A 24,701-nucleotide genomic window follows, 5' to 3' on the forward strand; every position below is an offset into this window, starting at 1 on the left:
TGATTCATTTTTTAATGAGCTTGACACAAGACAAGGAACTATGCTCTAAAATCCTTGTTTCATTTTTTAACGAGCTTGACACAAGACAAAGAACTATGCTCATGACTACTCTCTACAATCTACCTACTTAACCTACCCTTGTTTCATTTTTTAACGAGCTTGACACAAGACAAGGAACTATGCTCAAAAAGTTCGCATGCCCCCAGCATAATGATGCGAAATGAGGTACATGCCCCCCAGGCTTCATTGCATTCAACCGGCTAGATGAAATGAAGGTTTACTTTCAATATTTAACTTGAAAATGGAGTTGTTTCATTTTTAAAGAGGTTGACACAAGAAAAGAACTATCCTCATACCTGATTCATTTTTTAACGAGGTTGACTCAGTAACAGGAACTGTCCTTAAACCTGATTCATTTTTTAACGAGGTTGACTCAGTAACAGGAACTATCCTCAAACCTGATTCATTTTTTAACGAGGTTGACTCAGTAACAGAAACTATCCTCGAACCTGATTCATTTTTTAATGAGGTTGACTCAGTAACAGGAACTGTCCTCAAACCCTACTTTCTACAATCTACCTACATATCCGAAAATCTAGCTGATTCATTTTTTAATGAGGTTGACTCAGTAAAAGAACTGTCCTCATGCTAGCCTATTTCATTTTTTAACGAGGTTGATACAGGAAAAAACTATCCTCGTAAACTGATTTATTTTTTAACGAGGTTGACTCAGTAACAGGAACTTTCCTTGGACGCACTGATTCATTTTTTAATGAGGTTGACACAGTAAAAGGAACTTTCCTCACACTAGCCCGTTTCATTTTTTAACGAGGTTGATACAGGAAAAAACTATCCTCGCACACACTGATTCATTTTTTAATGAGGTTGACACAGTAAAAGGAACTTTCCTCACACACACTGATTTCTAACTATCTATATGACCTAAAAACTAGCTGATTCATTTTTTAATGAGGTTGACTCAGTAACAGGAACTATCCTCTAACACCCTGTTTCATTTTTTAACGAGGTTGACACAGGAACAAAACTATCCTCACCAACTGATTCATTTTTTAACGAGGTTGACACAGTAAAAGGAACTTTCCTCGTACCATCCAGTTTCATTTTTTAACGAGGTTGAGAGAGGAACAAACTATCCTTGTAACATTGATCATGGCTTCCAACTGGAAGAAAGACATGTCAATGGACACACCTTGATCATGGCTTCCAAAAGGTCTTCATCCGAAGGAAGAATAGTTTTTTGGAAGGAACACACGTCAAGGGACTCAAAAGGGATAAGAACATCGTGTTCAAGTAATCCCATAGAGTTTTCCATGTCAATTACCGGATCTAAATCCAAGGAAGATGAGCAAACAGTGAGAGGCTCACTTCCATCGGTAACTGAAATCATGGGACCGGTTGCCACATAATTAACCCGTGGCAGGGTAGATACCACTTTAGAATCAGCAACATTTAGGGGTGTCATATTATTGGTAGTTGAGACAAGACTAGGGAATGAAAGCTGGTCTACAGTCACAATACTGCCATTGTGAGGGAAAGACATCATGCGAAAGAGTGTCGATACGACAACTTTCATTGCATAAACATAGTCTCGCCCAAGGAGTAAATTGAAATCCAAGGGACCTCGAACTACCATAAGATCAATACAGACAGTTTTACCTTCCAAGGTAATAGAAAACTTAGGAAGGATCCCTAAAGGTTCACTAATGGTTCTGTTAAAAGCTTTCAGATTCTGCGTAATAGGCGCAAGCTGAGGGGAACCCAAAGCTTTCCAAACAGTTGAGGATAAAATACTAACAGAAGCACCTTCATCTACCTGAGTACAATGTATGTCCCTACCACCAGCCTTGACAATGATTTGGAAAGGGATGGAGGAAGGAAGACGAGGTTCTGTTAGTCTATTCCAATCAAAGGAAAAGACCTCAGTGCTTGGAGGGGGTCCTGTAGAAACAGGTGAAATGCCCCCCGGCATAGAAGAATCCGATGTAACAAGAAGAACATCAGCGGTATGAAATTTACTCTCGAAAAGGAGAGTGTGATCGACCAAATGTGAAATTGAATCGACCACTTGATCAACTAATGGATCATCAACCTGAGTGACATGAGTTTCACTCTCCAATGGGAGAGTGTGATCGACTGTACTTGAATTTAGATCAATCACTCCGTCAGTTGACGGTAGGTTGGGAGAAAGTTTACGGTAACCAGTTGGAAATTCTTGCTGTGGAACAGTAAGGTTTTCCAACAATGTTGAGGCTTCATCCATGTGAGGGCAAATGTGAGTTTGATGACTCCCTTTGCATAACTTACAAGGAAACCTAACTTTACCCTTTTTCCCAGGAACCTGACTATCACTGGTTGATGGATCAATGGAAAGTTGATGAGATTTTTCTGACCATACTTCCAAGACCTTTGGAATACCAGGACAATTGACAAGGAAGTGGTCACCCTTACAAAGCCTGCAAGGGTATTTAGGTTTACGGTGCATGTCGGAGTTTTCCTCAACACAACTAACACTTACAGCCATGGTTGGTTGGTTGACTTCTTTCTTATCTTGCTTCTTCTTCTTCTTCTTCTTCTTCTTCCCTTTCTTCTTCCTCTTAGCCTCCTGGTTACTAACATCAAGGCTTTTACCAGGCGAAGAGGAAGAAATGGAGGAAGAAAGATTAGGCGAAGAAGGTAAAGGGTCAACAGAAGGTTGGTGATGTTGAGATGGTGAACTCTGTTGAGGCGAAGCATCCAGTTGAGATGGAACAATTGGAGTATTTTGGGCCAACGAAGTTGAAAATAACCATATCGGTAAACCTATTGTAAATCCAGGTAATGACAAAGTAGCCATATAAGGAGGACCAACATTTCCAAAGTAAGGAAAAGTACTAGGATTCTCATTAGGAGGGGTTCCTAGGTTGATAAATTCCGGAACATTTGCCATTATATTCCACTTCAGTGAATTTTATTAACAATTTAAAACTAAAATTAACAATTCACAATTCACAATTCACACCTAACAATTAAAATTCACAATTCACACCTATGGTCTCACAAAGTAAAAACAAACAAATTAACACGCACTATCAAATCTAGGAGTCAAACCAAACACAAACAGTAAGCACTCCGGACCGAAAACACTAGTTGGTGATGAAGCCCAACCTCGCAGAATTTAGTACAGAAATGGCGGGTGGAACAGTTACCCCGACAACCTGCTTAATGAATAGACCGGCACAAGTTCCTCCACTTTAACCGTCTCGAAGTGAAGTGAACCCCCCGGAAAATCCAAGTGAGTATAACCGACGTCTGCTCCAGGTACAGTGGGACCTTCCCTCCACCGTCACCTCGGTAGAACCCTAAAGATTATGGTCACTAAGGTCACCAACAGTAACAAATACACCTGGGGGAACAGTCTAAACTTCGACAGCACGCAAGGGCAGAGTAGCAAGCTCAATCCCCTTACCGGCTCCTTGACAACAATCCAAGGTTTACCGATAAGTGACCCCTGGCTCCTCGACAATGGTTAATCCGAGGTTTACCGTTTGTAATACGTACTGTCTGGCGTCGTTCCCAACGAGGGGGGAATGATCCCCTCACTGGTTCGGACACGAGCTCGTGCTTCTCCTTTAAGAGGAGCTTTCCCAGAGTGCAATTGAAACAATTGGATTTATTCTACTCAAGATAAACTATCTGTTTGGTTTTGTAGTCTTGGAGAGTTAAGTACTCACCTACTCCAAGACCCTAGCCTAAGCTATGTTGGTGTTTCAGAGCCCTAGAAATGTAAAAATTACTAGATGAATTTTAATTAAGCGCTGTGTTATTAAGGCTGTTATTACTCAAATGGGTAAATGGAGATGAAACCAATGGTGTTATGACCCGACTCAACTGAATGCAATCGAATATGATAATGCAATCCTTTCAATTCGATGAATCCTAACTAGAGTAAGGAGAGAGTTTCCATTCACTTCCAACAATGCAAAAAATTGATCATTAAGAGAAAATTTAACAAATTCTCTAATGCACTAATTTCATCAAGAAAAACTAATGCAAATCAATTCCAAACCAATTTTTATTTTTATTTTTGTGTAAATTCAAATCAAAGAAAGCTGATCTAAATCTACGATTGATTTTTCAGAATGTAAACTATGCAATTGTAATCTATGCACAATTCACATGAAAAGTATGCAAATGTAATCTATGCACATTTTTCATTCATATTCTGAAACTGAGAACTCTAATTATGCAAATGTGATCTATGCAAGAGAATTCTCAAACACAAGATGATTCTAATGTAATCTAAGAACCAATCAAGTGCAAGTCGAGAAAATTGGGTGAGAGTTCCAAAGATCAAAACATAAAAACACTCAAAGGCGATTCACACTCATACACAATTTAGCCCCCCCCGGCGAATGAGGGGGAAATTTTTTTGCAAAAACAAAAGCAAAAAGATGCAAAATTGTGAAAAGACTGAGAGAAACCTCCAAGTAATGACCAAAGGAAATCAAATTAAGAATTTCTCAAAAAAGAGACTCAAAACACCCAATTGATGAAAGCTAAAAGCAGGAATGCTAATGAAACAAGTTCAGGTGAAAATTTTTGACAGGGTACTAAAGGATCTGGGCAGAAAACACTAAGAAAAACCAAAATCTAAAAGCAATTAAAGCAAAAATGGAGTTTTCCTAAATTTTTACAGGAAGACGCAGGCCACCCGTTAGAACAGGCGCGGGCCCGCTCTGTGCAAACGGCAACAGCGCGTCCAAAGACGCACTGTGCAGTACTCAGAGGGTGCGTCCTTCTGGAAAAGTTAAGAAAAACCAAATCTAACTAAATCTAAAGCTAAGCCACCCAAATACTAATTCTCACAGTCAAAAACCAGAAAATACAAATGATTTTCTCAGAGCAAAGTTCACACAAAGGAAAAGACTTTCACATTAATGGATTCCCCAGTGGAGTCGCCAATTTGTCGTGGCGGAAAAAGTCGTTTGTGCGGACACAACTGACCTCCCTAGGAGTCTAAACTCTCTAGCGACAAACAAGACAAAATGGAGCGATCTTTCTCTAAATACACCTTTTAAAACATGAAAACTACAAGTGTTTAGGCTTCCCTTATTCCAAAACGCTGTTGTTGTAGTCCGTCCTTGCCGATCCGGATGAGCTCCTCCTTCACATCAATTCCTGCAACCACAAACAATCAAACAATTACCAAGCACTTGCATCTCATATAATAAAACATATATTCAACATGCAGACCAAGGAACACATGAAATAACTCATTAAAACAAGCTATTGAGAAAAATGAACCAGTTTGTATTAATAACGAAACAAAGAAACTCTTACAACCTGGCCTTGGTGTTGTGCAAGTTCCTCCCAGGGTCCATCAAGGGTTTTCCTCTACTTTGACAAAGCTCACCCACTTCCAAGTAGAATCAAGCAAAGACAATCTCTCCTCACAAGGTTCTAAATGGGAGTCCTAATTCCTGCAGCATTTACCCTTAGAAAATGTATAGCTTCAACCTCTCCTCCCTCTGGCTCAATGTCTTTATTTATAGTGCTGTAAAGAGGTTATTCAGGTCCACCATCAATGGGATAATCCCCCTCTTTGGGTGGGATAGCTCCCTTATTGATGGGATAAGTTCCTCCTTAATAGGGATACATGAACCAACTGGAGGCGCATCCATTTCATCAAACTGACCTCTAGAAAGTTCTAGAAGTAACCACAAGTAACTTTTTTAAGATGAAACTCGCGCATTTTGCCTTTTACAGAAGGACGCACCTGTCCCTTAACATACAGAGCGTCCAAGGACGCAACTTTTGTGAACATTGTGAGCGTCCCCGCAGGTAAGGCTAGAGAGAACCTACGACCCCAGAGATAAACACATTTTTTACAAGACTTTCTCTCTTCTTTGAGTTTGAGATGGATAGCAGAGGCATAAGACTTGCCTAAGAGGGTAGCATGACTGTTGATTTGAGCCATACTAACTGTAAGTAGTCATGGTGACATTTTTTAGTGTAACACTACTGTAGAATTAAATGTCTCAGAATGATAACATATGGGTTTACCGTGCTGTGTCAACACTGCTCCCATGGCATAATCATTGGCATTTGTTTGGATCTCAAATGGTCTTTGAAGACTAGGCACTGCTAGTACAGGTGTTGTACTAATCTTTTCTTTCAAGGTGTCGAAGGCTTTCTGCTATTTGCCTACCCACTGAAACACCTTGTTCAATCTTGTTAAAGCATGTAAGGGAGCTGCAATTAAGGAAAAGTTAGAAATGAACTTCCTCCAATATTGTGTTGCTCCTAAGAAGCTTCTAACTTCTGTAGCATATTTGGGTTTAGGCTAGTTCACAATGACTACCACTTTAGAGGGATATATCTTCAATTCACCACCCCCTACTATATGACCCAAATAATTCAGAGAAGTTTTGCCAAATTCAAATTTTGAGAGTTTAACATAAAGTTTTTCGCTTTTCAAAACATCTAGTGTCTGCTTAACATGCTTTAAGTGTTCTTCCCATGTTTTGCTAAATATCAGAATGTCATCCAGATACACAATAACAAAATTATCAAGAAAAGGTTTGAGTACATCATTCATTAATCTCATGAAAGTAGCAGGAGCATTAGTTAAGCCAAAAGGCATAACCAGCCATTCATACAATCCCTGCTTTGTTTTGAAAGAAGTCTTCCATGCATCTTGTTTTGCAACTTTGACCTGATGGTATCCACTGTGCAAGTCTAACTGGAAAAATAAATAGCTTCCTTCAACTGATCTAAAAGATCATCTGTGCGAGGAAGGGGATAACGATTTTTGATTGTTATCTTATTCAGTGCTCAGTAACCAATGCACATTCGCTATCTTATTCAGTGCTTAGTAATCAATGCACATTCGCTATCTTATTCAGTGCTCAGTAATCGATGCACATTCTCCACGAGCCATCTTTCTTTCTCATCAAAATGATTGGTGACCCACATGGTGATGTGCTAGGTCTGATGAACCCTTTCTCGAGAAACTCTTGCACCTGCTTCTTGATTTCAGCATTCTCTAAAGCAGACAACCTGTACATTCCAATGTTAGGCAATGGAGCATCTTGCTACAAAATAATATCATGTACTATTTCTTTTTTGGGTGGCAGACCTTTAGGTTCTTGAAATAAGATATCATACTCTAAAACAACCTTTTCTAAATTAGCTTGTTGTTTAGCATTACAACCCTCAAATACATTGGTTTTATCAGGTTTCTTTTCCTTTACAACCATCAGTAAGAAATGTTTACATGAATTTATCATTCGTTTCATCTACCCTGAGTTTATGAGAGTGTTAGGACCCTACATTGTCCCTTTTTTCTCATATATTTTTCTATCATTCCATCCTTTTTCAATCCATAATTAAATTTCATGTTATTACTTTAATCCATTTTCCAAAGGTATATAACATTTCTTCTCATTACTATATGTTTTATTTATTTTACAGATAATTTTACATTACCTTCATAATTAATCATTGATTGGATAGTTGCTGAAACAATTTGAAGACTGTAGATTTATCATTGCAGTCTACGTCGCTGAAATAGTTAGAACAGTGCGCAAATCCCGTTGCTGAAACATATCATGATTTGAATTTTAGATTCAGCAGCAACAGGAAGAGATCATCGAAGGAGCTGTTACACTGGCCGTAACAACTATATTCCTAAGTTGACATTGTCACAACCATTGTAACAACATTTTGTTAATGGAAGAATTGGTTATCCTATTTTAGAATATTAGGTCGAAGATAGGTTACATAATGTAATCAATTGTAATAGATGTCTCCTCTTTAAAAATAGGAGACATCAACATTAGAGGGGATAGACAGATTATGGGAAGATCTAGCTGGGAGTAAAGGAACTCGAATATTTTTGTAATGTGATACTTTGACAGATGAATAAAATATTGTTCTGAGCATTCCTTCTTAAGTTCCATTTTCTGGGGAATATTGTGAGAAGGAAAGGGCCCACCTTCATCACAATATTCACCCATTAATTCTTGTAGTGTGTTAAGTATTATTTTTGCATTCGTACCTTGTTAAACTCCATTTGCTGAATTTACTTATGTGTTATTGGAACTCTGTATGTATTGCTAAAACTCTGTTTCTAATTGATTATTGCATTGTTTCCATAAATTCATTCATAGATGATCAATGATTATTTTAATTGGTTTTCCAGAGTGAGTTTGTGAAGCATGGTAATCAGAAATAGGTGCTGAAGGTTCCTGCTTGATGAATAGGGTCTTTTTCTCTATTAGAGCACAACTAGTCTTTTCCTTTGCAGATTGATTTCCTTTCCTAGATTGTTCTTTTTAATGTGATCCAGGATTCTTTTGATTTGTGTCTGCAATAGAGATATTGTTCCTATTGTAACTCAAAGTAGAACTTCAGTTTGTTTAAAGCAAGGTGTGATTAGAGTAATTGTTACTACAACTTTTCATTGCTTTTGGGATTGAGCATATACAGTGTGTGATTTCCTTTGAAACAAACAGACTTCCTTGGGTTGACAATTCATGTAGCACTTGGTTGTTTAAATTAATAAGCAATTAAAGTGACCAACATTTTGGCGCCGTTGCCGGGGAAGGCAATTGTAGATTTCAAAAGCATTAATGTTTTTCTTTTAGATATGCAGAATGCATGAGAGGATGCAAGAAAACTAACCATACAGGTGGCAAGGGCAAAGGAGGAGGAAGAAAGACCTTTATTGACGATATCATATCAAAAGCTGAAACTTCTCAGAGGCTAAGCTCTCAGAAGCCAAAGCCTCAACTCTCCCTTCAAACAAACTACGAAACAGAGGAAGTTGTGGGCCCTGAAAAGGTTGAGGAACTAGTAGAAGACATTGAGGAACCAGTCGAAGACATTGAGGAACCAATCGAAGACGTTGAAGAGCCAACAGAAAACATTGAAGACAGAGTGAGTGCAGCAGGAGAACAACCAATGGAAGAGAAAAATGAAGGATTCTTTGGTGGAGGACAGGTAGAACCTAAAGGAAGAGATGAGAATTCTCTCTCTACCTTGGGATTTCCTATTGGTGATCTTCCCAGAGGAGCAACTCCCATGAAGAATATCCCACTTTCAGCCTTACCTAACTTCCATGGTTTATCTTCTGAAGATCCTGATGAGCTTCTTTTTGAGTTTGATATATTATGCAGAAGTTATGATTATGTTACTAATGCTAAAAGACTGAAGCTGTTTCGAACAACACTAAAAGGAAATTCACTAAGATGGTTCATGAGTCTGGGAGGCCATGTGATCACAACATGGGAACAGATGAAATAGAAGTTTCTACTCAAATATCAAGGCTACTGCCGGACGAGAGAAAAAAGGGAGGAACTATTTAAGATGGTACAAAAGGAGGACGAAAATCTGGAGGACTTTGTGGAAAGGCTACAATATAATTTGCAGAGATCCAATCATCCCGATGTAAGTAAAGATATTCTTAAAACAATATTGTTGAAAGGGGCGAGGGATGATTGTTTAGACATGTTAAATATGCTTGGTAAAGGGGACATATCTAAAGAATCATATGATGAAATTGTTAAACTCTACAAAGGATGTTCAAGAGGAGCTGCAAGGAATAGATCAAATAGCAAGGATAATACATACTCAAGAGTTCAAAAATCAGCCAATGGAGGAGCAACAAGAGCAGAAATAGGTAATTTACTTGAGGAATTTAAAACTGAAATGTTAAGTTCTTTTGCTTCACAGATTGACACCTTGCAGGTTAAAAAGAAACAAGCAGAAGCAGAAGCTTCTCTGGCTATCTTTTGTTCCAAATGTAGAGATAAACACCCACTAAGGGAATGCCCATTGGATAAAGTGCCAATTTGTACCCTTTGTGAGAGGGATCATGAAACACAAAAATGTCCTTCTTTACCAGGAATAAAAGTAGCATTGCAACCAATCGAAGAAGAAGCTGAAGCAGTCTATCTGCTGATAGAGAGAAGGCAATGGCAACCACGAGGACAAGGTATGAACTCTAATATTCCATTTTCTAATCGTTGGAACAATTATATTTCTTTTAGTCAAGTAAATTACCCTCCCTTTAACTAGATGCAATACATTCCCTTCAATCAAATGAATTACCCACCCATGCAACAACCAAACCCTCCCGTTGTAGACCCAACAATGTTGACTCCTTGGCCTCCACAATAACAATCTTACTTTAATCAATGGAATCCAAACTGGAGGGGTCAGCAACTCTTGTTTCCAAATCAATTTCCTCAGTTCCAGCAACCACTCCCTCTACCATCAGGCGCTGCACCAAATAATCAAATGATGAGACACCAGCTACTTGTACAACCAAACACTAACCCTAGTAATAAAGCTGTGCAAGTTATTGATATTCAGAACCAGCCTATACATTCTATTTTACTTGCACAATGTAATGATATTCATTTACGATCTGGGAAAATAGTCGAACCCATTATTGATGATATTACCCCTTCTGATTTTGATAAATAAGAGATAGAGAAAAATAATTCACATAAGGAGGTATAGCCACCCTCTAATAAGGGTGCTGAAACAATAGAGCCATCATTCCTTGAGCATTAGCTTTGACTAAAACACCTGAGCCACCTACTTTCAATCTTTTGGGGGCATTACAGAATCTTTATGTTAAAATTCCACTTTTACAAGCACTAAGAGATGTACCAATTTATGCTAGAACTATGAGAGATATTTGTATTAAGAAACCTGGTAGGAAAGCTAAAGATCCCCTTACAGTTCATGTTATGGGTGATCTATCAGCCTTAATGTTCGGTAAATCTACTCCTGTTAAATATGGTGATCCCGGCCATCCTACTGTTACAGTACAAATTGGAAAAACTATCATTTCACGAGTTCTATTAGATTTAGGTGCTGCTATAAATATTATGACTCTTGAAACTTCACAAATGTTACAACTGAAGAATGTGATCAGAAAGACACCAACCATTCTAGAGTTAGCTGACCGTTCCACAATCAAAACAGAAGGAGTCATTGAAGACCTAATCATCTTAGTTGAATCCTGGAATTACCCAGCTGACTTTGTGGTATTACAGACTAAAACAAAGTTGGGGGGACATCCTCTAATTCTGGGAAGGCCCTAGTTGGCTACAGCCAATGCCTTTATTAGCTGTAGATCTGGCTCAATGACAATTTCTAATGGATGTGAAACCAAGCAGATTACTCTCTACCCTCATGTAACACCTATGATTAATAATAATAATTCTATATGGTTGGACTATGATGATGATGCTACTCAACCTATTTTGACTATCGGACAAGCTTTAAGCCTTAAATATACCACTAAGGATGAAGTAATTAATAATTTTATTTGTGAACCTGCCTCGGTCACTTCTGAAACGCATAATCAGTTAACTGCAATTTTGGAATTTGATACCCAAGAAAAGCTTAAATTTGAAGATCTACATCAAAAATCAACTACCATCTCCTCTAAAAGCATAACAGTAGAAATCGAACTTGGCAAGACATTGAACATAAACCCCAACTTGACATATGCTGAAACACAACAGCTAATGAAGTTACTTTGTGAAAATAAGGAAGCATTCGTATGGGATTATACAGATATGGAGGGAATCTCTCATGAATTATGTACTTATCGCATCTATATCAAGGAGGGTTGCCGACCAATCTGTCAACCCCAGTGATGAATGAATCCCAATTTGAGGGAAATTGTCAAAGAAGAACTTCAAAAATTGCTTAATGCAGGGTTTATATATCCCATATCTGACAATGAATGGTTTTCTCCATTGGTAATAGTACCTAAGAAAAACAGGAAATGGAGGGTGTGTGTAGATTATAAAGCCTTAAAAAAAGCCACTCAAAGGATCACTTTCCCTTTCCATTCATTGATTAGGTGTTAGATAGTTTGTCAGGGAAGAAATTATTCTCCTTTTTAGATGGTTTTAGTGGGTATAATCAAATCAAAATTGCACCCCAAGATGAGGATAAGACCACTTTTACTAGTCCCTGGGGAACTTTTGCCTATAGAGTTCTCCCATTTGGATTATGTAATGCACTAGCAACCTTTCAAAGAGCAGTGATAGGAATCTTTTCTGATATGCTTAATGACTCTATGGAGATATTTATGGATGATTTTACCCCTTATGGTGCATCTTTTGAGGATGCATTACAAAACTTTGAAAAGGTACTTAAACATTATGTACAAGCTCACCTTTCCTTAAGTACTGAAAAATTTCATATGATGATGAATGAAGGAATTGTACTTGGACACTTTATTTCATTTCAGGGAATTCAAGTAGATCCATCCAAAATACAGGTAATTCAGAACCTTCCTATTCCTAGAACACAAACTGATGTGAGAAGTTTTTTAGGACATGCAGGATACTACAAAAGATTTATCAATTTTTTTCCAAAACAACTTCTCCTTTGTTTGTGTTACTTATGAAAAATGTTGAATTCAAGTGGACTGATCTTTGCCAGAAAGCATTTGGTGAACTCAAGCATCAGCTATCTACAACTCCTATTTTTAGGGGACCTAATTGGGCACTTCCCTTCCATATATCCTGTGATGCTTTGGATACTACAATTGGAGCTGTCTTGGGACAAGAGAAAAACCATCTTCCTTATGCTATCTACTTCATTAGTAAGAATATGACTCCTGCTGAGCTTAATTACAAAATTACTGAAAAGGAATTTTTAGCAGTCATTTATGCCATTAATAAATTTCGACATTACATTACTGGTTACTCTACTTTTGTCCATATTGACCACTCGGCTATTAAGTATCTAAAGAACAAATCTATCGCAAATACCCGAATTACCAGGTGGTTATTATTATTACAAGAGTTTGATATTACAATTGTAGATCGACCAGGTAAAGAAAATGTAGTTGTTGATTTTCTTTCTTGGTTAAAAGTTGATGATAATACTCTAGCAGATGATTCCTTTCCTGAAGAATATTTATTTGCAGTATGTGCTCACTCACCTTGGTATGCAGACATTGCCAATTATCTGGTTGCGGAAAAGTTACCATCACACCTATCACATCGAGAGAAAAGAAAGATCATTCAACAAAGTTCTCGGTATAGCTGGATAAGTGGGTGTCTTTTCTACACAGGACTAGATCACAAAATCTAGAGATGCATTAGAGAAGATGAGGTTTATGATATACTGAAATCTTGTCATGATGGCCCTTGTGGAGGGCATTTTGCTGATAAGAGAATGGCACATAAAATTATCAAGATGGGTTATTATTGGCCCTCACTCTTCAAGGATGCAAAGAAATATGTTCAGGCCTGTGATAGCTATTAGAGAATGGGTCAACCAAATCATAGAGATGAAATGCCATTGAATCCCCAGGTAATACTTGAACCCTTTGAAAGATGGGCTCTAGACTTTGTAGGGCCCATTAATACTCCATCCAATAAAAGAGTTTACATATTGGTTTGTGCAGATTATATGACTAAATGGATGGGGGCTAAGGCACTCATTAGAGCTAATGAAGAATCTGTTTTAGCTTTTCTATATGAAGAAATCTTTGTTAGATTTGGAGTGCCTAGAGAGCTAGTTATAGATGGAGGACGTCCTTTCAATTCTCATGGTTTTAAAACCACCCTTCAAAAATATCATATTCATCATAGAATGACTACACCATACCACCCCCAAGCCAATGGATAGGTGGAGAGTACAAAGTCATAGAAGCCATTCTAACAAAAACAGTGAAGGAAAACAAGAAGGATTGGTCTCAAAGGCTCCCCGAAGAACTATGGGCTTACAGAACTACTAGGAGGAATACTATAGGATTTTCTACCTATGAATTGGTTTATGGTAAAAGTGTTGTGTTTCCTGTGGAATTTGAAATTAAAACCTTAAGAACTGCTTTAGCTATTAACCTTGATTTGACTGATGCACAGACAACCAGGTTTCAGCAGCTTCAGGAATTGGATGAAAAGAGGTTTTATGCCATCCATCAAACAACTATGATCCAACAACAAAGGACAAGGTGGCATGATAAAACCATCAAGCATAAGTAGTTCCAAAAAGGTAATTGGGCTTTATTGTATGACTCTCAGTTTGAAAATTTTCATGGGAAACTATGTACAAGATGGTTGGGACCTTACGAAATAGATAGTGTTTTTCCCAATGGAACAATAAGGCTTCTAACAATTGATGATTCTAGAACACCATTATTAGTAAATGGTCATTGGCTTCGTCTGTACCAATGACCCATTTCCAAAGAGGATTTTAAGGCCATGTGCATGGTAGATTCACATTATCTCTTTTTTGGGGGAGCCTGCTTCCCCTCATTGCATTTAATTTCTGCATTGTATTTTTAGCATTAGATTAGATTTCTTAACTAATAATCCCTATCAAGGGTTGGCATGTTGCAATTGATTATTTTGTAGATTCCAGATTTAGGAAAGGCTGATTGAAAAGGAAGATCCTACTACAAGAAGATCCAAGCTTCATCCTGTGAAGCACTATCATCTCATTTCAATCCATCCATAGTTCATTTACCCATCTTCCAGAAACATTTCCATCATTTCCCCTCCTTTCTTTCCCCCATCTTTCCCATCATTTTTCAGTAACATTTTTCCTATTTTTCCTATCAATGAAATAATACCCTTCAGCAACATTTTCCATATTTTTCCCATTCCTGGAACAATATCCTTTAGCAACATTTTCCCCATCTTTCCCGTTGCTGAAACACCACCCTTCATCCATTTTCCCGTTGCTGAAACACTATTATTTACTCATTTTCCCCGTTGCTGAAACACCATTTCTTTTCAAAATACATCACCACACAGTACTTTCCCTCATGAAAATCACTTCTTCCAATTCTATGCTAATTCTGTCCTTTCACTGCCTTCTCCTATGATTACACAGACCTTTAATATAATCACCCTCATGCTTCAAAAGCTTCTTCCATGACTATTGGTGATCTATTGGCAACGAGCACTATATTTTTCGAAATATGGATTAAAGGTAAACATGAGGTATGTAAATATTATGTGTAAATACTATTAAACTATGGTTAAATGAGAAGATTATGCCATTATTACCATGATCCCCGTACATTTAAAGCTATTATTTCAACCGTAGTTGGGGGGGAATACCAAGATTATACGCCATCATTTCACAGCAAGCTAATTACCGTCATTTTTCTTACCCACTATCACGTCTTATCACCTCGCCTCTACGGTGTTACTCCATGTTCTCATTTGCAAAATTTACTATGTCCAAAGTGCGGTAACTCGGTTTTTGACTGTGAATTTTACTGAAGCAGGTTAACTATGGGAGGACCTACTATTCGACATGAGCCCAGCTCGATAGCTCTACTTGAATTACATCTAGAGATATATCAGATTTTTCAGCGGGCAGGCTAGGTAAATTATTTTTAGAGGCTCCAGGGATTCAATCCACAAAAGGTCCTTGAATTTTCATGTAATCTATGGGAGGGCCATTCTACTATTCAAGGAGTTTGAATTCTGGTCTCAGAGCATGACATAGCATCGGTTTTAGGCCTGCTAGTCACTGGAATTCGATGGTTTAGTTGCAAGCATATCATTCTCAATGCACAAATGGACTTTCTCCTGCTAGGAGAACAAGTCGAGCCCAAAGGCCGGGGTGTCTGACTTCACTCATTACCACCTCCATGGCCGACGGTTGCTGAATTCATCAAGCATTATCTCACTTGTGAAGGTCGCTACCAGGTAGTCTATCAGCATGATTTTGTCTTGTTAAATCATTTGAGACATGGTCAACTGTTGAATATTCCATATTATTTACTTGGGTGTCTAAAGAATATGTCACATTACTGTAGACAGGTAAAATTCCCACTCCTTTCCCTCACCCATCACCATCTTGTCCAGCTACTAATTCAGAGGGGTTTTGCTCAACAAATTCCCCCTCTCAATAATCCACCCCTAGACCCTGAGCAAGCTACTGAAATCCCTCAGCAAGTTGCTGAAAATCCTCAAGAAATTCTTGAAAATCCCCACGAGCAGCAACCAAAGAATATTCCTGATCCCCCAGAAGTCCCACCAGTAGAATCAGTCAATCCAATTGACCCTCCCACCACATCAACTCCATCCCACAATTTAGCAAAATCATCTAAAACTATCGTTCATATTCCTAGTGATGGTTCTGAAGATAACCTTCCCATCGCTATGCTAAAAAGAAAAAGGAAGATTAAGACTGTTTTCCTACCAAAAAGACAAATGAGGGCCTCAACCAAAGAAGCTTCCATTTCTGATAGCCCTCCCCCTTAGAAGAAACCCACTCATAAAAGGAAAATTACTGCTCTCCCTGCCTTTTTACCCCAAAGACGAATGAGGGTGTCAACTAAAGCGGAAACTATTGCCACCATCTTAAATTCCCCACCTATTCATCTAAAACCCCATACCCCACCACAGTCCCAAGTCCCTGAATCTTTACCTGTCTCACCCTCGGGCACTGAAACACAAGAACTAGATGCCTAGGATTTTACGACATCATTTCTTTCAGAGCAAGTAGCTATCACACAAGAACCGACTACTCATTTAGCAGCTGCCACACAAGAACCAACTGCTAATCCACAAAATCCTGATGCCCAGGATGTTGCACAACAGGTAGCTGCCACACAAGAACCAGCTACCCACTCTGTAGCTGCCCCACAAGAACTAGCTGCTGATAGACAAAACCTGGATGCTTAGGATGTTGCACATGGCGTAGCTGATACACAAGAACCAGCTACCCAACTAGTAGCTGCCCCACAAGAAACAACTGCTGATATACAAAACCTGGATGCTTAGGATGCTGCACATGATGTAGCTTCCACACAAGAACCAGCTACTCATTCAGCAGCTGCCACACAAGAACCAACTACTGAGACCATGACTAATACACAAATCCCAGTCACACTGGCTTCCCTTTTATAGGAAAACGAATTTCTAAAATTAGAACTTGAAGCCTATAAGTAGGAATTAGTAATGACAAGGGAAGCTTATGATAGAGAGCTTAATTTGTACACTTTAGGCCATGCAACATCCACAACCAAGAAAAGTACAGAGAAAGACTAGTACAAGGAATATATGTGCAGCCAATGTAGTAATATTTATCATCAAGCAGGGTATAAAGTAGTTGAAATTCCACTGCCTGGAGCCTCCCCTGCATCCACGTCTTCTGTAATCAAGGAGGAACGCCCTACTGTTACACAAGAACCAATAGGGCCCTCAAAAATTTATGCATCCATGTCTCCTGCAATCAAAGAGGAACGCCCTATTGTTACACAAGAACCAGTAGGGCCTTCGAAAACCTGTGAAAAAGAAGCCAAACCACAAATACCTTGGCCTACTATGCCTGTTAAAGCTGAAGATCAGGTACCTCAGCTTACAAAAATTGTTTTTACTCAGACTGAACCTCTACCTACAAAAACTGTTTTTACTCAGACTCCCAGTACTGAATAAAAAATTGATAAATGGAAGAAAGCATATGTTATGTTGCAAGATAAGATCTTGTAGGAGCATAAGTCATTCTGGAAAAATCATATATATTCAAATTGGGAAGCCTTAGAGCAAGTACTCCAGCAGTCTCACGCACAGAGGAAACTGAATAAAGAGCTAAAGAGTAAACTATTCCATATGTTTGATCTTGTTCACAAATTATTAGCTGCCAGGAAACCATCTTCCAATTATTCTCTTTTTCTTGTATAACGCCTAGCATTCTTTCAGATAAAGGCAATTAAAAATGGGAGACCTCATGAAGTATCTACACCCGAGCAGTTTGTGGATACTTTCACTGAAGCATCCACGACTTATCAACATTTTCTCTATGAGTTGTATCTCCACAATGAGGCTATCCCTGAAAATAGGAAGATCAATCTTAACCCTTTGGTTGGTGATGTTCAGATCAGGGCATTTGCCTCTTTCCTTGCCAATCATATCACATGGTAGACTGCCTTTCTTGCAGCAAAGCATAATGAAGACAACCGCCTCCTGTGGATTCGACTAGAGCCACAAAATCCTGCCATTTTCATTTGGGAATATTCTCAATTTTTGAAAGAACCAAGGATGGTTGAACACATCAGTCAACTACAAGCAATAGTGCTACAGGACTACCAACATTTTGTTAAGACTAAGGAAGTTGTTGCCTTAAAAGCAAACAATTTATTCTGGAAACAGTCCTCTAAGGAAAGGCAGGAGTATAACCCCTTTAGTCCCCCTAATCTTGAAGCAGCAATCTCAAGGGTACCTGACTATATCAGATGTGTTCAGCAATGTGCTGAAAAATGGATAGGATATCATTTTTGTTTTCCTCTTCTATGGATGCTAGCACAAGAATATAAGGCTCATTATAGGTTGACTAAAAAGGAAGAAGCAGTAGCATGGTAGAGGCTACAAAATGTGCACGGTTTTAGAGATCTAGCTGAGAATACCTTCTATAGTTACTGCCTAAGTAATTTGTACTCCAAGGCCTAGTACCCCAACTTAGATTCAGAGTGAAGTTGCATGAGGACATGGAACCCTTTCAGTTGGGGGGATGTTAGGACCCTACATTGTCCCTTTTTTCTCATATATTTTGCTATCATTCCATCCTTTTTCAATCCATAATTAAAGTCCATGTTATTACTTTAATCCATTTTCCAAAGGTATATAACATTTCTTCTCATTACTATATGTTTGATTTGTTTTACATATAATTTTACATTACTTTCATAATTAATCGTTGATTGGATAGTTGCTGAAACAGTTTAAATACTGCAGATTTATCATTGCGGTCTACATTACTGAAACAGTTAGAACAATGTGCAAATCTCGTTTCTGAAACATCTTGTGATTTGCATTTTAGATTCGGTAGAAACAGGAAGAGATCATCGAAGGAGCTGTTACACTAGCCGTAACAACTATATTCCTAAGTCGGCATTGTCACAACAATTGTAACAGAATTTTGTTAATGGAAGAATCAGTTATCCTATTTTAGCATATTAGGTCAAAGATAGGATACAAAATGTAATCAATTGTAATAGATGTCTCCTCTTTAAAAAGAGGAGACATCAACATTAGAGGGGATAGACAGAATACGGGAAGGTCTAGCTGGGAGTAAAGGTACTCGAATCTTTTTGTAATGTGATACTTTGATAGATGAATAAAATATTGTTCTGAGCATTCCTTCTTAAGTTCCATTTCTGGGGAATCTTGTGAGAAGGAAAGGGCCCACCTCCATCACAAGATTCACCCATTAGTTCTTGTAGTGTGTTAACTATTATTTTTTCATTCATACCTTGTTAAAATTTGTTTTCTGAATTTACTTATGCGTTATTGGAACTCTGTATGTATTGTTGAAACTCTGTTTCTATTTGATTATTGCATTGTTTCCATAAATTCATTCATAGGTGATCAATTATTATTTTAATTTGTTTTCTAGAGTGAGTTTGTGAAGCATGGTAAATAGAAACAGGTGCTGAAGGTTCCTGCTTGAGGAATAGGGTCCTGTTCTTTGTTAGAGCACAACTAGTATTTTCCTTTGCAGATTGATTTCCTTTCCTAGATTGTTCTTTTTAATGTAATCCAGGATTCTTTTGATTTTTGTTTGCAATAGAGAGATTGTTCCTGCTATACCTCAAAGTACAACTTCAGTTTGTTTAAAGCAAGGTGTGATTAGAGTAATTGTTACTACAACTTTTCATTGCTTTTGGGATTGAGCATATACAGTGTGTGATTGCCTTTGAAACAAATAGACCTCCCTGGGTTGACAATTCATGTAGCACTTGATTGTTTAAACTAATAAGCAATTAAAGTGACCAACAGAAAGTATAATTATTCTTGAGCTTATGAGCTCTTACAAAGTATTCGATTCCATCTTTAACAAGTAGATACTTGTTCTCAACTCTATAGAAAATAGATTTTCTGTCATACAAGTAAGGACTTCCTAAAACAATTCCACATATATCCAAAGGAATTATGTCTAACTCAACCTCATCTACAAATGCTGACCCAAAAGAAAACTTGTGTTTGCACTGTCTAGTCACTTGTAGTTGTGCTTTGTCATTTAACCATCCTAATGGGTATGGTTTCTTGTGAGGTGTAGTTACTAATCCCAACTTCTTTACAATTGCTTCAGAAATTAAATTTACTTGTGAGCCACTATCAAACAAAGTATCAATCTTTTGATGTTTGGAAATAACTCGAATCTGGAAAAGCTCATGTCTTTTTCTCTCATTTTCTTCATCAATAATAGATTGTGCAGAATTACTAGTAGATGCTTCAGAATTCTTACCTTTTATACCTGTGGCTGCAATAGTTGTCTCATCTCCTAAGTTTGACCCTAAATCCTTCTTAATATCTGCAATAGTCTTCTTCTTCTTTCCCTCGAACTTCTTAGGTCTTAGCTCTGGATGCAGAACCCAACAGTGCTCATCATCATGCCCATCCTTTTTATAGTGAGTGCACGAAGCCTTGCTTTTCTGTGCAGTATTAGCCTTCTTTTCTTTCCATTTTTGCTTTCTTTTCTCCTTATTATTGCTTGTAGTGGGTTGGGATGGTCCCCCGACTTCTGGACTTCCATTCTTTCCTCTAGCTTCTAGATGAGTATCTTGTACATATACCTCATCTATAATAGTGGGATTAAATATGAGGATAGTGTGCCTCATGTAGCTGTGTAGACCACCAATGTACTTCAACAGAGTCTCAGGTGAGTCTAGTGAGATTCCTAGAATCAATGCTCTCTTTCTAAATTCTTGAGTATACCCTTGCACACTTTGCCCTTTCAACTGTCAAAGATTTTTCCAACTCATCATGGCTTGCTACATGTAGGCCAATGGATAGAACTACTTTTTGATTGCAGAAACAAATTCACTCCAGACATAGATAGTCTTACCATGTCTCTTTATGTCAGCTTGGGTCCTGCCTTCCCACCAAACCATGACAGTGCCTCCAAGGCGTAGGCTTGCCAGCTGAATCTTGCTCTTGTTTGAATCAATACTCTGCACTCTACAATAAACATCAATTTGTCTAATCCAATTGTCCAACTTTTCTGCATTCAAATCTCCATCATATATAGGTAAATCAAATTTAACATCTAGTTTGATCAAAGATGCTTTCTTTTTATGTTTAGGGCTATTAGGAGGTGTGAGAAAGCTTTCCTCTTTCCCTTTTGCTTTTGAGTGGTCATGGAAGTGAGACTCATCTTCTCCTTTGTCTTGCTTGAAGCCTGATGAATCTTCCTCCTTATGTTTTCTAAAGTTCCTATACATTTCCTCTACCATGGACTTTATGGCTAGGAAACTATCTATGAATTGAGGTTCTGGTCCTACAAAACCTTCTTCTAACATTGTCTTTTGAGTATAGACTCTCCCAATTTTAGGATTAGTTTCAACCAACTCTCCTTCTCCCAACTTGAGCTTTGATCTAGTTAGCATTCAACAACTAAACCAACACAAGCTTGTCTAAGCTTAATAACCTAGGGCTCTGATACCACTTGATCTGAAAATCACCCTTGAGTGATCTCAGTTAAATATTTATTGAATGAAGGTAATACAGACTCATGTTCTGGTGTGTGTATATGTTATTTTAGGCAATAGATCGATCGGATTGCAAAATACACAGACACTGGAAAATGGAAACAGCAAGAGAAACACAGTAAGCAAAAGCAAGAACACAACAATTAATAAGGTGTTCACCCTATCCTCCAGGGCTATGTCTCTGGTCCAGCTTTCAATGGTGGCCTTCTTTTATTATGTCTTTAAAGCAGAGATTTACAATGAGGAGCTCAATTTGAGTCTCCTGAAATAAAAATGATGCTTGGCAGGGTGGTTCTTGGATTCCCCAAGCCACTAGAGTACAAGGACTCTTTTCCTATCCAAGTCTTGACTTCTCTAGTCTTTAATGGAAGGAGCCCAATGTGGTGCTCAATTCCCAAAAAATCCTCTTAGGGATTGCTTGAACCTCTCAAGCTCTTTGTCTTCTCGATTTTGCCTTATGCTACAGGTTAGCTCGGATTTCTATCTTTCTGCTTCTTTCTTTATTATCTCTTCTTTGCTCTTGCTTTCTCTGTCTTCGTTTTCTTTTTCCCGTTGTTTTGTTCTCTGTCTATTCATGGCTTAAAGCCACTCTATCTCATGACTGCTCGCTTCCTCTTCTGCCCCTTCGGTTCACCTACTGCTATTCGCTTGGAGTTCCCTGCCTCTGCATCTTCATCAACAGCTCACAGGGAGTGGCCACTTGTCCTCTTACGAACTACGCCAGCTCTTCCTCAACTGTTCGGTTTTTCAGTTACACTCTGGAATGAGTCATCCACCAACTCAACGGTCAAATCAGACGTCAAACTTCTTTATGTCACGGCTTAATTCCCCTGTCAATTCCAATTTCTTCATCAGGCGCAATCTCCACCGTCAGATCTGGAGCCCCCAGATCCTACGACATTCGCTCATTTCGCACGGTTGACTTGCTTGACCATTAGCGCATGATGAGCGGTGGTTTTCTCTCTCATCTTCCTGCCATGCATCAGGTGATGAATGGAATCGTTCACTTTCAGCCAAATCTGCTTACCGCCTGAGGGTGCCCTCGATATACTGCCGGTTTTGGAGCGTGGGACCCGCCTTTCGCCTTAGCGCTTTCCCCACAGTTTTCCTGGCTTCCATGTGACTGAGTGCCTCTGGGATTTTCCTTCTCAAGGGGTTTTTCCCAGCGTGCATCAAAAATGCCTTCTGTTTCCCAATCCAGGCTTCTCAAGTGCCAGTTTTGCCTCCTGCGCGGTCTACATGGGCCTTGGTCAGCGTGTTTTTACTGAGGCCCTTGTCGTTCCTTGCTGGCTGCAAGCTACCAACATCTAGTGGTCTTCCTGATCGCTCTGTGCTCGTAATTCGAAGTCTGTCTTGTTTTGATATAGCCATGGCTCTCTGATAATCTTTATGGATCCAATTCAGACCAAAGTCAAATAGGATTGGGTCTCTTAGCTATTGATCGAATCTAGTCTAGGTAGAAGATTTTGTAAAGGAGATCACACTCTATACATGTTTAATTTCTTGACTCTGAAGGGGTTGATCGATGATGTGAGAAGTCCACTTTATGTAAATGTTTTATCTAGTTAATATACATTTTGCAGCAGAATTATTTTTCTACCTGAGATTCAGTTTTTGCTTTATGTTTTCTTGTCATGCTTTTATGTTGTTATAAGTGTTCATAAAATATTGATTACTTGGAATTCATGTCAGATTGCTCCAACTTCCTTCAATTTGCTGTGTTTTACTGTAAATGTTTACTTCACACTAGTTTAAAGCCAAAAATGCCTCAACTTCCATTAAACAATGTTGTTTGTAATTGAATTTTTTATTAACTGATTCCATGCTGAATGGTGGTAGCCAACACACTCTCTTTCACCTGCAAAATCACATAAAAATCTAGAGTTAGCCATATGAAAAATTTGAGTTTTATACAGTGAATTTTATATGTATTTTGAGAGAGCCCTCTTAGATTGGAAGGGCTAACTTCCAGTTAAAAGTTGGTTTGAAATAGTTATGCTTGGTTGGAGGTTGACACAACTCAACCTGTTCTAACCTAGTGATAACACCAGGGATTATTGCAGAAGAAGTATAGGAAAATATAGACGATATTTACACAAATAATTACAATGGAGTCCTAAAAGATGTCAAGTTGTTAAAGCAAATAACATAAGCATTTTGGGGGTCCATCTCTACATTTGTTGACAGGAACCCAAAGAAGAGAGGTCAAGTGGTCAATGTTGTAGATACAATTGGTTCATTTCTTGGATTTGCAAGAAAGGAGCCTTGGATTGGGTATCTAGAAAAGACAAGGTTTTGCTCATCTAATTAAGAGAAGCTCCACACTCTCTTTGGATTTCTTTATGATTGTTTTAAGCTAGTTGTGGCTAATAATGAAATTGGGGGATTGAAGCAAGCTTTAGAGAGCTGTTATGTATTACCTAGACCTGGAGGTGATCCCATTAGAAATTGCAAGGTGCTTCCCACTGGGAAAAACATCCATGCACTGTATCCACACGTAATCCCAACAATGAAAACAATGCAGAGTGCCAAATTGGTAGTTGTATGACTTTTATAATGCCATAACACAAACAATTAAAGCAAACTATTGCCCAACTGAAGAAAACTTGTTGGAGTTTCTTGCTTTTCTAAAATTGTTAACCTTGTTCTGAAACTCTTATTATCATTACATCAATGTTAGAATACCAAAACAAGGCCATGGTATCAAACAAATATGTAGGATCAAAGTTTCTCTCGAGCCTTGTAGGGTTTCTTTGAAGTGGCTATAAAAATTTGTTTCTAACTTCTTGATATTGATGTATAGGAAATCCCCATGCACTTCATTAGCCTATTGAACAACTTTGTACAAGGGCTATCAAGTGGGCTCAGCTAAAGTGAATAGCAAAGGTGATCATATCAAAATTCCATTTCAATTTGTTTTGCATGTTACAACCTAATTGAGATAATTGAAGTTAGTTATAATGATAGTCTTCACTGATGAAATATATTATTACTTTCTGTAGGAGGACAAGTAAATAGCCATAATTTTATTTAGCTTCCCACCTGACAAAGGAAATGTTGGCACTGCAACTTACCTCAATGTATTCTCTTCAATTTTTTAGTCTATTACAGGAACTAAATAAAGATGGCTATAATGTAGAAGGTTTACCAAATAATTCTGAATCACTAATTGAAGACATAATTCATGAAAAAGAATCTAAGTTCAACA

General features: G+C 38.2%; 1 pseudogene; it reads left to right on the forward strand.

The window, feature by feature from the left end:
* LOC149161539 (magnesium-chelatase subunit ChlH, chloroplastic pseudogene) overlaps positions 1-24,041 on the forward strand; it is a 40,011-nt pseudogene extending 15,970 nt beyond the window's left edge.
* The last annotated feature ends 660 nt before the right edge of the window (positions 24,042-24,701 follow it).

This window comes from Pinus tabuliformis, chromosome 5_2 (assembly GCF_031772625.1).
Source record: "Pinus tabuliformis cultivar Carrire ecotype Pingquan chromosome 5_2, CPIR1, whole genome shotgun sequence".
NCBI lineage: Eukaryota > Viridiplantae > Streptophyta > Pinopsida > Pinales > Pinaceae > Pinus > Pinus tabuliformis.